The sequence below is a fragment of the Pseudopodoces humilis genome, chromosome 27 (assembly GCF_049639895.1).
Source record: "Pseudopodoces humilis isolate 2021_Gansu_Grassland_sample_001 chromosome 27, ASM4963989v1, whole genome shotgun sequence".
Taxonomy (NCBI): Eukaryota; Metazoa; Chordata; class Aves; order Passeriformes; family Paridae; genus Pseudopodoces; species Pseudopodoces humilis.
Window position 1 is genome coordinate 2,727,284 of NC_142226.1, and position 13,416 is coordinate 2,740,699.

Sequence of the window (13,416 nt, forward strand, 5' to 3'; positions counted from 1 at the left end):
AGGGAGGGCGGAGGCTGCAGCTTCTGAGGTTACGAAGAATCACAGAACAAAGCCTTTGCTGGGATCACGGGTGAACTGAGGCTCTTCACCTCAAGGCAAGAGACTGCTGGTTCTGGCCAGAGCTGTGCCCACAGCAAGGCAACTGCATCATCCCTGTGCTGCGGGGGCTGTCAGCTGGCCCTGCCGAGCGGGGCTCATGTCTCTGTCCCTCTGCCACACATCCGTGCCCACAGCAGAGGTAGAAGTCCCCATCGTAGCACAAGACAGCACTGGGCTGTGCCAAGGAGGAACCTGTGAGACCGAGGGTAGGACAGGGGCTGGCAAGGGCAGATGTCCTCAGTCATTAAGAGCAGCAGGCAGCATCTCATCCTGCTGAGCTGGGAATTGTGCAATGCAAAAAGGGAACTAAAGCATCCAGGGGCAGTAGGGACCCAAAGTGCTCTATGACAGCAGGAGCCCTGTTCCATGGATGGGCTCAGTCCCTCCCAGTCCTCCACCTCCATCCCCTTCTCTGCTGACTCAGTGTAAGCTTTCCTCCAGCCTGGTTCCTTGTTCATGAACAAGTCTCACAAAATCCTCATGTCACATTTTTCTAGGGATTACCACCCCCATCTCCCAGATTTTAAAGGAAGAGCTTGTCCTCTGGCAGAACCTTTCATCTCCCACTCATGCATTTAACACAGCCAAAACAGGTGATATTCAAGGTTCCCATTATCTGCTGGTGGGAAAGAAGCTGGCCTTGTGCCAGCTCCTTGTGCCAGTGCTTTGTTACTCCTGCTAACCAGCCACTAACCAGCCTGCTAACCAGGAGCCCTGTCAGCAAAGTGGCCCTGGACCTGGCTGCTTCCCTATGGAAGCTCAAGGTAGTTAAATCACTTCTAAAAAGGGGCTAATTAAATCTCATTTATAAAAGCCTATGTGGGACAATTATGTTAATTAAAGACAATTTAAATGGCCTTATTTAGTAGCATTTGGGAGTAAATTAAACTGAATTAAGGCCACTTTAATTCTGAATGAGAATTTTATGCAGAATTTTAATGTTCTACTTTAGACTTAGTTAATTCAATTTTATTTTCTTAAGAATTGTGTATAGACAAACCCTGAGCAATGAGGTACCTACAAAGGCACCTGCTCCAAGCTGAGCTCATTCCTCAGCTTCTCCAGGAGCTGCCTTGGGAATCTATGTGTTTCCAACAGCTTTGGTGTCCTAAATGCCTTGCTCATCTGTGGAGGCTCACCTTACTGCACTCACCTACATGTGCTTCTGGAACTGAATTCTCCCATCACCTGCAACTCAAGAGGCTCACAGAGCTGCCTCTGGATTTTCTTTTACAGTGAGCCATATAATTTATTACGGAGGACATAGCACATTCCAGAATTAAAGGAAAAACAAATGATGATTTATGTCCTTTCTTTGGAAGAGGGTCAGCATGCCTCACAAGAAAAGCTGAGCAGTAATGCTGGAAGTGAAGCTGAGCACCATCCCTTTATGGTTGTTTTTACAGTGCAGCCACTCAGCTTCATGGAGATGCTACCTGAGAGACCATCTGCTTCTCTGATTGGCCTTCATAAAGAAATCTCTAATGGCAGCACCATCATGGGTTGCTGGAGAAAGGTCACCAGCTGAGCAAAGCCCCAGTCTGGACACATGCCCAGTGGAGGCACCAAGGGAAGGTTACTCCCCCTCGTATGTTGTGAAAGACCTCCTGGCCTCCAGACCCCGGTGCTGTGTGCTGCAGTGATTCCAGAGGAGAAATGAAGCTCAGGTCTTCTCAGAAACAAGGAAAATGTAGCAAGGGAGGACTAGAGGAGAAGCTTATCAAGAATGTGCAGAGCTCACCTTTGGAGACTGTATACCTGCAGCCCATGTCACACTGCTTGTGGTCCTCCCAGTGCTACCTTCACCCATGAGTATGGGATTCCTATGCAGCTGCAGACAAGTGGATGGATTTTTCTCTGAAATATTCTATTTTGAATTTATTCCATGGGCTTTAAGGAGATCCTCATAAGCACTCTGCAGAGTAACTACTCCCTGAGTAGCCTAAGGGCTCCTTGCAGAGCAGGAATGTTTCTGAGCTCTGGAGGAGAGTGCATGCTTCCAAGGGACCATACCAAGGAAATTTATTTGGCTGTCACTGTGTGCCTGACTAGATACAGCCTTAGGTACTTCTCTGAGTAAGCAGCGTTGATCTCTACCTTTGGTCTTAGTGATTGATGGCATTAAGTTATAGGATGAGCCTATCTCCTCAGTGACAGATGGATTGGGCACACCCTGACAATTTTTTTCTCATGCACTTTTGTCAAGGAAAAGAGCCATCCTTCGAGAGGTTTTTGGGCTATAAATCTGTCATTGTTGAGGACTGAAGTGACAGAGACAGCAGAAGCCTCACCAGCACCAGGGCTTTCAGCTGGACCTGCGAAAGCAGTTCCTCCACATCCCTGTGCCAGAGCCAGGGGGGAACAGTCCCATGTCCCTGCCCAGGATGTGTCAGGAGTTCAATATCTGGTGATACCCTTGTTTTGTGATCACCTCATCCCAGCATTGTGTCTTGCAGCAGTACCCAGAGCATCCTCAATCCAGCAGCACCTCACCAGGCAACCTCAGGTTTCCAGCAGCTAGGTCAAGAGCAGAAAGAAGCAACAAATTCAAGTAATAAATAATGCTGGGGAAAACCGAGCAATTGCACAAGTGGCAATGACAGCAGCATTTATTGTTTTGCTAAGCTCTTCCCAGCTGCGGCCTCTCTGCTGGAAAATGTCAGTGGTCCCCTTATCCAGAAATATCCCTGCCTGCTCCGCCCCAGTTTAGTTTGGATGCAGTGTCTGCAGCTCTGGATTTGCTGTACTCTGACATGCCTGGGAGCATTTGCTATTTCAGAACTAAAAGAATAATAAAAGTTGAACAAACATTTCATGGTATTAACATAAGATGTTTAAATAGACAGTCACAGAATATTTTATCCCACCTAGACCAAAGTGAAGAGCAGAAGATTTATGCCTACTGCTAAGAAAATACCTTCTAAGAAGTCACATCCATCTGGGAAGTGGTTGTTGTAAGGAACTGAAAGCAGAGCAGCAGAGTCTGTTCCGGGTGCCCAGGAAGTCAGGGGAGGATGTAGCAGCCCCTCTGAAGTTCCAAAGCCAATAGTTAATTCCTGGACAACCTTGCGATCTTCTCTGCAAAGTGGGCTCATCATGAATCTTTCGAGACACAGGCTGGGTTTCCCCAGTGCTTTTGTTAGGAATGGGAGGTCCTGCCTCCTAATCACAGGTTGCCTTGTCAGGAAATGAATTTCCTCCTTCCAGGGGCCAGGCCAGCGGGGTCCATGGGGCTGTGTGGTCATAGGGGCCATAGGGGCAGTATGGTTATGGGGGCTGTGTGGTTATGGGGGTTGTGTGCTTATGAGGGCCATGTGGTTATGGGGGCTGTGTGGTTATGGGGGCTGTGTCGTTATGGGGGTCATGGGAACTGTGCAATCATGGGGGCTGTGTGCTTATGGGGGCTGTGTCGTTATGGGGGCTGTGTGGTTATGGGGATCATAGGGACCATAGAGGCCATGTGGTTATGGGGGCTGTGTGGTTATGGGGGTTGTGTGGTCATGGGGGTCATGGGGGCTGTGTGGTAATGGGGACTATGTGGTTATGGGGGTCATGGGGGCCATGGGGCCGTGCCGCTGCCTGCGCAATGTGGGGCAGAGCCGTGGGTCCCAGGGACGGATGTGTGTCAGCGGGACAGCCAGACAAACAGCCGCAGCTCCGCTCGCCGCTCCGGTGATGTCAGTGCCCGCTCCGCTGTGACTCAGGAGGTAGCAGCGAGGTGGCAGCAGGGGCCAGGCCGTGGCTCCCACCTTCTCAGGCTAACCTGGAGAAGTTAGTTAGACCCACGAAGCGGGGAGGGCTCGTTCCCCGAGCCGGGCACGGCCGGACCGCGGAGAAGGGTGAGCTGTGCGGTACCGCAGCGGAGCAGCCCCCGCAGCAGTTGTGCAACCTCGGCGGTGCAGCCGAGCAAACAGGACCCGCCTCCCCCTCCGCTCGCACTGCTACGGGAACAACCCAGCAGAGTGAGGCAAGACCGTGCTTTCGCTCCCTTGGGCTGGGGATTTCCCCGCTGCGAGGCGAATGCCGCTGTGGGGCTGCAGCAGAGCCGGGCGCTGCCCGCTGCTGGGAGCTCTGGGTTTCCCTGCTGTCCGGACCACCGGGAGCTCCCCTGGTACAGCACGGTACTCAGGATGCTCTGCCTGGAGGCTTGGGCCACTGCCACCCCCAGCCCAAATCCTGGTGCTGCTGCTGTGGCCCAGGTGGGGAGCCCAGCCCGGCCCCAGCCTGTCTTTCCACTTTTACACAACCGTGTGCAGGAGTGATGCATTTTTATTGCAAAACAGCTTCTGGAGTGGAGACTCAAGAGACACGATATGCAGTGTGTGGGATCTGAGGTCTGTTTGTCAGACAGTTTCAGTTAAGACCTCGCCAGTCTTAACATCCTCCCAAGCCCACACACCTGATTCACAGCTGACATCAAGGACAGGGGCAAAGAAATGATTGCACTTTTCCTATCTGGGACAACTATCCCTTTTCCTAAGAATCAGATTTGCTTTCTCAGCCTTCCACCTAGAGGCTTAAGAGAGGCTTTACAGTTTAGTCTAAATGTTCTGATTTATCGTCTCAGCTTTGTGGAACGAGCATTTGGGATGAGAAGGATGATGAGATGCAGAAAGCAGGTTAATGACTGGCCAAGGCTGGTTAGTGCCACTTCCAGCCCTGCTGGTAAATGCAGGTTCTTGGTTGGGCTTATCTGTCCAATCTGATGTGAAGAAATGAAAACTTGTTCTTTGGTTTATAATCTTAAATTCTCTCTGCAGTAACTACCAGCAGATTCCGATTGCTCAGAGCAGGAGGTGGATCTGGTGTGCCTAACCCCTGTCTCTGTTTGCAATCCTGCCCCTTTGCAAACGTGGAAGAACAGCACATCCTTCTCTTCCTCCCTGCTTCGTGCAGTGTTTCTGTGAAGGTGGAAAGTTGCCCATTTACCAGCAATAATTGCATTTTGGTAGAAAACACCTTTTCATGACAACAGGAGGCTAACTTTTGGTTCCCATTTAGGTTTGCTTTAACAGACACATTAATGTGCTGATGAAATTAAGGGAAAAACCTGTGCATGCAACACCTCCTAAGAACCACGAACAGCAGTGACCCAGCAGCCAGTTCTGACTCCTCAGGAGGTGCCATGCCTTGCCAGCAGCCTCAGTTGTGTGTCCTAAACTAGGACACACACGCTTCAGGCTGCTCCCGCACAGCCACGATCCCTACAGTCCTGCGGGAGGCTCTGCAGAGCTGCCCAGCACTTCAGAGAGGAATGTTGTGGGGATTGGGGGACTGAAATTTCCCAAGAGATGTCTTTGACTATTCCTGAAGGGAGCAGTTGAGCACCTCCCATTGCAGTGCTGCTGGGCTGGCTCAGTGCTCTGAGCATCACCAGGTGACAGTGAAATGAAAGACTCCTGAGCGGTAAATACTGATCCATGTAACATGACTACATAAAATCCATGCCAATAACCTGTTGCAGCTTAAGGCATTTAAACAATTCTCTATCTTTTTGTAATTCTCTGTAAGAATAATTAAATGACCTTTAAAATGGCAGTGGGTGGAAAAATTGTGCAAAACTGAATAGCAATTCAGCAACTGCTGAAGAACAGTGAAAATCAAGTAGAAAAAAACTCACTTTGATGTAAAGGGAAGTAAAGCAATCAAGCCTGAAGCTGGAAGTTTGTTCTTCATTTGTGCTGATTTACAGATCCCATTGGACAGAATAAATATGGGATCATGGAGCAACCACGGGATCAGCGAACACCTGCCTGTGCACAGGTCATATCTGCTCCAGAGCAAGGGACAACAGAGTGGTGACAAGTTTGCTTTGCCATGACCAGCAGCTGTTGCAGAGTGGTTGAAGCTGCTGAGGGCTTTGGTCCTTCTGAGGATCCTTCACAAGGAGCTGGTTAAATCCCTGTGTGTGCTCACTGCAGGTCTAAAGACGAGGTTGGAGAGGAAGGAGCCAGTCCTTCTTCCCCGTACCCACCTGCCAGGCAGCAAAGGGCCCCTCTGCCCTGGTTGCTCAGAGTGCTGATGGTTTCACGGTGCTGGCCATAGCAGGGCGGGGGACACACGGGGCTGGGGGTGCACACAGCTGCAGGCAAGCAGTGATGGGTGACAGAGGGAGCAGAAGCACTGGTGGGTGGCAGAGGCCAGGCCAGGCAGAGCCTGCAGCGTCCTGGGAGAGGAGCTATTGCTGCGCTGCTGCTGGCACTGCCTCCTTCCTGGTATCACCGCTTCGCAGCCTTGTGCTGGATTTGATCCCTACAATACATGGGATTTATCTCTTTCACTTTCATGTGCCTTTAAGGAAACACCACTTTTTATCTCATTTCTGCTGCTTTTTATCATCACAAAGAGTTTTTAATGAAATGAGAAAGCGTCTGTTTCTGTGGGCCGATGTGGCGTGGGTAATTTCAATATAAAACAAACAAGGCGGCTTTCAAAATTAAAATTTTATGTGTGGCATTTTCTCATTTAACAGAATGCACAAAGACGGGCAAAACCAATTAACGGGAGGTTGAGACTCAGCAACTGGCAAAATTAAACAACAGGATTCTGCAAATGGAATGATTTGTTCAAAGAAAGCTGGAGAAGGGGATGGAGAGGAGGGAGGATGCAAGGCTGTGATCAAAAATCCACCACCTCTTAAAAATAGATGCAAACAACCTGCTTCTTAACTCATGCTCCTCAGATGGGCTCCAGAGCCCCACAGGCCAGGTGGAAACATTGGGGAATGACATAGCCTGGGAACGCCAGCTTTTGGGGAGAGCAGGGGATGTCCCAGGTCAGGGCTTGGATGCTGTGAGTGGCAGGAGAAGTTGGCTCCCAAAATGTGCCTGCCCCAGAGCAGCAGCTTGTGTCGGGTGCAGGGCTGCTCAAAGGACGTTTCAGGAGAGGGCTGCTTCCATCCCCAGATCTCCCTCTGCTTCCAAATCCCCTCCCACCAAGGACAAAATCAGTTCCAGGAGGAGTTAAGCTGGAGACAAGAAGGAAACCAGGAAGGGGAGACTGGAGGTGGCTGAGGAGGAGCAGAAGCAGCCTCTGCCCCGTGCACATGGCCCTGCTCCTGTGCAGGGCTGTGATCAGAGGAACACCGTGGGGGCTCCAAATGAACCATCTTAAAAGAGAGGAAGAGTGGAATTAAGGCTAATCACTAGCTATCAACCATCAGCCGGGACTGTGCCTGCAGAGTTCAGGATTTACAGTCCCTGGGAGCCGACCTGAGCTGGGCTCTGATTGCTGCAATCACTGCAAAACGGGGCTGGGGCTTCTTTGCCTGTTTGTGATTGCAAAACGGGGCTGGGGCTTATTTGCCTGTTTAGCTCGTAATTTGTAGTGTGAAGTGCTGAATTCTTTAAGGTGGGGTGTCGGGACCATATTTAACTGGGAATTTAGGCCTGGTGGAGCAAAGCAAGGCTGAGTCCTGCCTCATCATACAGGTGAATCAAGATTTCTCTTTGGTGTGCTGCCCTTTGAGCCCCAGAGGTCACAGTGGGAGAGTCTGTCTGCTTGGCAAATGAAATGTGAAGCAGCGTTATTCCCTGTGCTTCCAGCTCTGCTTTCCACAGAGCAACTGATGGAGAAGTCAAAAGTTACTTGCCAATAAGGGGCAGCAGCCATCCAGCCCTTGCATGTGGCTGCTCAGACACATGTCTTAGAAGAAGATGCAATTCTTGGGGGGAAAATTTGGGAAGGGATGTGCTGACCACCCATAGCAGCCTGGGTAGGAGGAGATGATGCACTTTGCACCCACCAGAGCTAATGTGGCACTATTTTAGCCAATTTGTGGCTGAGTCTGGAGGTACCAGATGAAAGGAGGGTAGACCTTAGGCCTGGGTCTGCTTCCAACCAGCAGGAATTTGCTTCCAACAAGCAGGAATGCCAGAACTCTGGCAGCCACAGGTCCATCCTGGCCATGGGAGCACCTGGAGAGCAACATAGAGCTCCCTGGGGCATGGGCATGGGCATGGAGCAGGATGCTTCTGTGTCTGGGCAATGAAACTCCACTGAAAGGAGAAAAGCATGGCTGTGGAAAGAGAGGAGCAAGCTGCCAAACCAGGTAATCCATCTCCGTAGTGTCTGCATCAAGATGATTCATGCCTTCCAATTTACTCCCAGCTCAAATCTGAAGTAAATCAGCCCAGACTGTTCCCGCCCCGTGCTGGGACACGGTGTCAGTGTGGAGAACATCCCATCCCACCCATCCATCTCGCTGGGCTCGCAGCTCCCAGCTCTAATGTGTGTCCTTCGCAATTAGAGCCAAACTGTTTGTTTGTTGATGGGTGACAGGAGGAGAGGAGGTGCCCTGGGAAGCAAGATGGGATGTGAAAAGGGATGATGAGAATGGATTTTTTTTTTAATATGTTGCTCATTTGCTTTCCTGCAGCAAATCCTTCCACAGGAGAATAGCTCAGGAAGAAGGTTATCAATATTAGTTCCTACCTGTAATAAGAAAGTTGTCCAAAGTCTTAATTACCTTTTGAAACTATTTATAATTCTCCTGCCTCCATCTGTGGCCTTTCTGCCAGTCTTGATATCTCACTGCCCCCGCCAGCAGCTCGGAGCCAACCCCAGTGGCACAGAGAGATGTGACCCACGGGGAGAAGGGGACATGGGAGCAGCTCAATGCACCCCTGTGCAGAGCCAGGGGGGATGGGGATGGCCCAACACAGCCCCCTGGACAGTCTGTGCTGCAGGAGGAGCTGCAGGAACGGGGATTCTGGCTGTTGCACTGGCACTCCACACTTCATTACAGATAATTTCTGCAGAGGGAAGTCAGAATGGGAGGTGCCTCATTTCCCACCAGCAGTGGGGCTATGTCCTCCCACGCTGCTCCTGCTATCCACAGATCCTTTGCTGGAAGGACTGGACAAAGCAGGTTGTGGCTCCCTGTAGCCAAATGCCAGTGCACTCATGAAAATTATTTACTCATCTTCCTCTGTTATAATTGGAGCAGAGGAGGAGAAAAACTAGTTAAAATAAAGCTCATAGGGTTGGTATAAGGATTAGGAGAAAATGCTTTAGGGGCAAAATAGGCTCAAAAATTTAAAGGGTACAAAGAAAACTTTATTAACAGATTAAAAAGAAGAATGATAAGAACTAAATAAACTTTTAGAACACCTTTCTCCCCTCAGTCCTTCTTTCCTTCCCACTGACAACGTAAAGAGGCAAAACCTGGAATTATCATTCAGTTTACCACTTTTAAAAAGAATCTTTCTTCAGTTCATTTCAAGCTGGGGCTTGAGCCATGGGGTCTGGGTGTCATGAACAGCTCTGGCTGCAGCCCTGGGAGCAGTGACACTGCTCTGAGTCTGCTCACAAGCCAGAGACGTTTTAGGCACTAATTCACTTTATGATGAGAGTGCTGCTGCTACTCAGATTAAGTATTTATCTACTTGTTTAATGCAAATCAATAACTGAATAACTGTTTGATGGGGAGGTGGCATCTGTAGAACTCTGCAGTCATTTGTAAGTCGTGTTTTAATGCCTTTTTAATGAGCAATACCAGCTCCTCACCACTCAGGCCATGCACTGGGAGCAATGAACCCAAACACACCATCCCCAGGAGCTTTCCCTGTGTTCAATACACTCCTGCCTTCCAGTCTACTCCTTTCCCTGTGTCAGAGCAGCTGAGGGGCTGGGAAGAGCTGGCAGCAAAGCCAAGCCCTAGTGGGGTCTCAGCCCAGTATTGACATGGGCTGGGAACTGCTTTGACTTGTCCCTACAAGTTCTGCTCTTTGCAGGAGCTGTAAAAGAATCTAATTTTCATTTTGCTTCTATTATTTTGTGCCAATGAGTTTGGAAATTTTTGGACAATGGGACCTGCCTGTGTGGGTAAGGCAGGACTCTGCAGAGATCAGCTGTGTGTTGTAGGCAAGGCCAGCATCTGGAAAAGAGTCTGGGAGTTTCAGATCCAGGCAAGGGAAGGACCTCAGAGAACCATCTCAGCCCTCTCTCTGCTCCATGCCCTGCCCAGTCAGCTGTGATGGACATTTTTTTGGGTAGTTCCTAAAAAAATCAGTGAAGGAGACATTTTAGCAGCCCTCATCCTGCAGACATGGTTCTGGATCTGTGCCTCCAAAGTGTCCTAGAAAGGGTCCCCAGAAGAACTAATTTCCAGCTGGGCTGGACCTTATGTACTCCAGCCATGTTTAATTTTCTGAATATTTTATGTCGCTGTTTTTGGTAGCTCTTCAAACTCCTAAAAAGTGAGAAGACAAACTTTTCCATCTATTATCTTGGGCCATTTTGCATCTGTTACCCCATGGCTGCAGTCCCAGTGCTGGAGGCACCATATGGCTCACATTGTTATTAGACACAACATACACAAGGAGCAGCAGGACTGAAAAAATGGTCTGAAATTAAAATTCACCTTGTTGCTAACTGCAGAGTAAATGACTAAGCCAGAGGAACCAGGTATCACTGCAGTGGGCAGAGGGTGTTTGTTTCTCTGCTGAAGGAGCCCTGAAGTATTTTGATATTGTGTCTGATTTAAAAACACATGAACTGCTCCACTTGTGGTGCAGCACAGCGCTGCCTCATACAGCTAATGAGAATGGCACAAATACCAGAGTGGTGAAACAGGCCCTAAATACTACTTACATTTTCCATGATGTGGGAAATAAGAGTGTCCCTGAAGGGAGCTCCTTCTGGGAAGTCCTGACACAGTGAAAATAATCTGCTCATGCAGGAAACCTGCAATTAGAGAGGTACCTGGGTGAGTTGCCTGTCATCTCCAGCCTGCAGAACATGCCAGGTTGAGCTGCTCTTCATCCTCAGCAGAACATACTGGGGTGAGCTGCTCCTCACCCTCGGCAGAACAAGCCTCAGCCTGGTGTAATGGGACTGCAACTGGGGCCTCCCACGTTCCACCTCTGATTCCATCAGCAGCTGCTCTGCAGTGGGGTTGGGTGGGTGTTTCTCCATCTCTGAAGTGAGAAGATGGGCAGTGGGCTGTCACACAGCTCAGGAACAACTTGCAGCCCAGACCTCTCTGGTCAGAGGTAACTGCCTGAGCCCAGCCCATGCTGTCCATGCTCCCCTCTGTGCCCAGACACAGTTCTCTGTGCTGTGCTTGAATCCTGAGCAGGCTGGGGTTTGACAACCAGACAGCAGCAGTTGGAGGACGCTTCCCACTAATGAGATCTCTGAGGGTTTCTGCCTTCACCCACTCTGCTCTCCTCCATCCTTGCAGTAGCAGCAGGGCTGGCACTGCCATCAGAATCTCCTGCTACCAGGAGGCTCCCAGCTGCTTGTGGGGTGAATGGAATTTGCTCTGGAAGCCGAAAATTCAGCATTAAAGGGTTTGCCTCCTTCTTTGAAGTTGAGGCTAAGAGCAGGTTAAAGCCATGGCAGTTTGGGTGGGAGCACACGAGAGCAAACTCCCAAGGTGTGCTGTCACTCTCCACTCTGGGCCAAGTGGATCCCAGGATCTCATGGATTCCTGCCTTCTGATGGGATCCAAGCCCCAGCAGTTCCCTATGGCACTGAGGGACCTCCTTATGTCCTTCTGTGTCATGTTCCATCTGGGCAGGACAGGGCTTGACTTGGATTTCAGCTGTGGTTTCCTGCACTCCATTTCATCCCTCAGCGTGGAGGTTTTTTTGAAGACTTGACTTGCAGCCTTCTTTGATCTCAGAATATTGATGTAAATATTGCATGATCCTGCCTTAGCCTCCAGGAAACCCAGATGTTCAATTGATCAGATCTTAACATTGTGTTCAAGAATCCTGAAAAGCACATGAAATAATAAACTTGTTCCAGCATGACGGTTCTCTATTCAGGATCAAATTCAGGGTTTATTCATTACTCCTGACAGCTATTGCAGGAGGCAGAGCAGGTAAATAAAGTAGTTGTGGGCTGGATCTGCATGAGCTGAGTGCAACAGGTCACACACAATTAATATTCAAATCAGTCTGATACAGAGGCATAAAACCCCCAGCCGGCCGGCTCACTGGGTGGAAAGCTGAGTAAGGCTGAGCCCAAGTTTTCCTAGAGTTCCTCATGCTGTTGTTTAGATAAGTTTAAATGAGCTGTGATTAAGCTAATTTCAAGCTAATTAACTCAGAAAGATATTCTCCACTTTTTAAAATTCTAAGTGGCTGTTCATTAGGAGCAAGCAAACGGGTGGGAGCTGCGTCACTGCAGCGCGAGGAGCTAAATGCAGCACGAGCAGAGTCATTACTGAAATATGAATATTTGTCATCTAATTAAATGGCATAATTAACGGACTGTTACGGTACTGCTGCTGTGGGGATGCAGGCAGGTGTGGGGCATGGGGCATTCCTGTCCTGCCCCACTGCTGCCCTCCTGGCACAGGCTGGGTGCTGCCAGCCACACCTGGGCTGCTCTGGGGATGAGGTGGCACTTGGGGACCAGCCCTTGGTTGCCCCCAGGACACGGCCCAGGAGCCTGTTGCTGCTGGTTTGTGCCCAGGTCTCAAGTCATGCACTCCCCACGCCAGCCTGCTCAAAAATCAAGATGGAAAATCCCACCCCAGCCCTGCTCTTGGGACACCGCGATGCAGCTGCAGCCCAGCACTGCCAGGGTGATAAAAAATGAATGAAAACAAGACTGGGAGGAGAAGTGGTGGGTTGGTCCAGGGAGACAGCTCTGTGTGGCTGTGAGCATGAGCCTGGCTGGGTTGTTGCTGGATCTAATGGCTTTTGCAGTTCAGTTTCTGGCTCACTGGAGCATCACCTGATTGAAGGCACAGAGGAAGGGCAGGGCCATCCCCACGATGTCACAGCCTTTGGTTTGGGCTGAATGAGTGTTGCTGCCTCTAAGGCTGCAGTGGCTGCCAGACAGGCTGCTTGGAAAAGCCTTGCAGGGAATGTGGGCTTCAGGGAGATCTCTCACCCAGCCTCCCTGCACCCTCATGGTGCCCCTCTGCCATTGCCAAATTCCCTCTGGGCTGGCAGGGGTGCTCTGGCTGTGCCTGGTCAGCCCTGCTCCCTTGGCACAGAGGCTGAGGCACAGCCACATGCTGGCAGGAGAATTCTGTGAGTAGCAGAAGGTACTCAAGTAGGTGGTGAGCCCTGCTTTCAAACCCCACAAAACCATAACACAGAGCATAATGCAGACACAAGCACTGTATCATCACAGCTCGTGAGTTTTCCTTTCCTGCCCAGGTCATTCTGCATTGAATGGAAACCAGAGTGCTCTTTATCCTTACGTCCTTCTCTGCATGGCTCTCGTTCTGTTAAGTGAAAAACCTCAAAATCCTCGAGCAGGTCATGAAATACAGTTACAATAGATTGAAGGATTGATCCCAGCAGCAAAGCCATTTCCCTCTATTGTGCACATATAAATGAACCTGGATTGTGT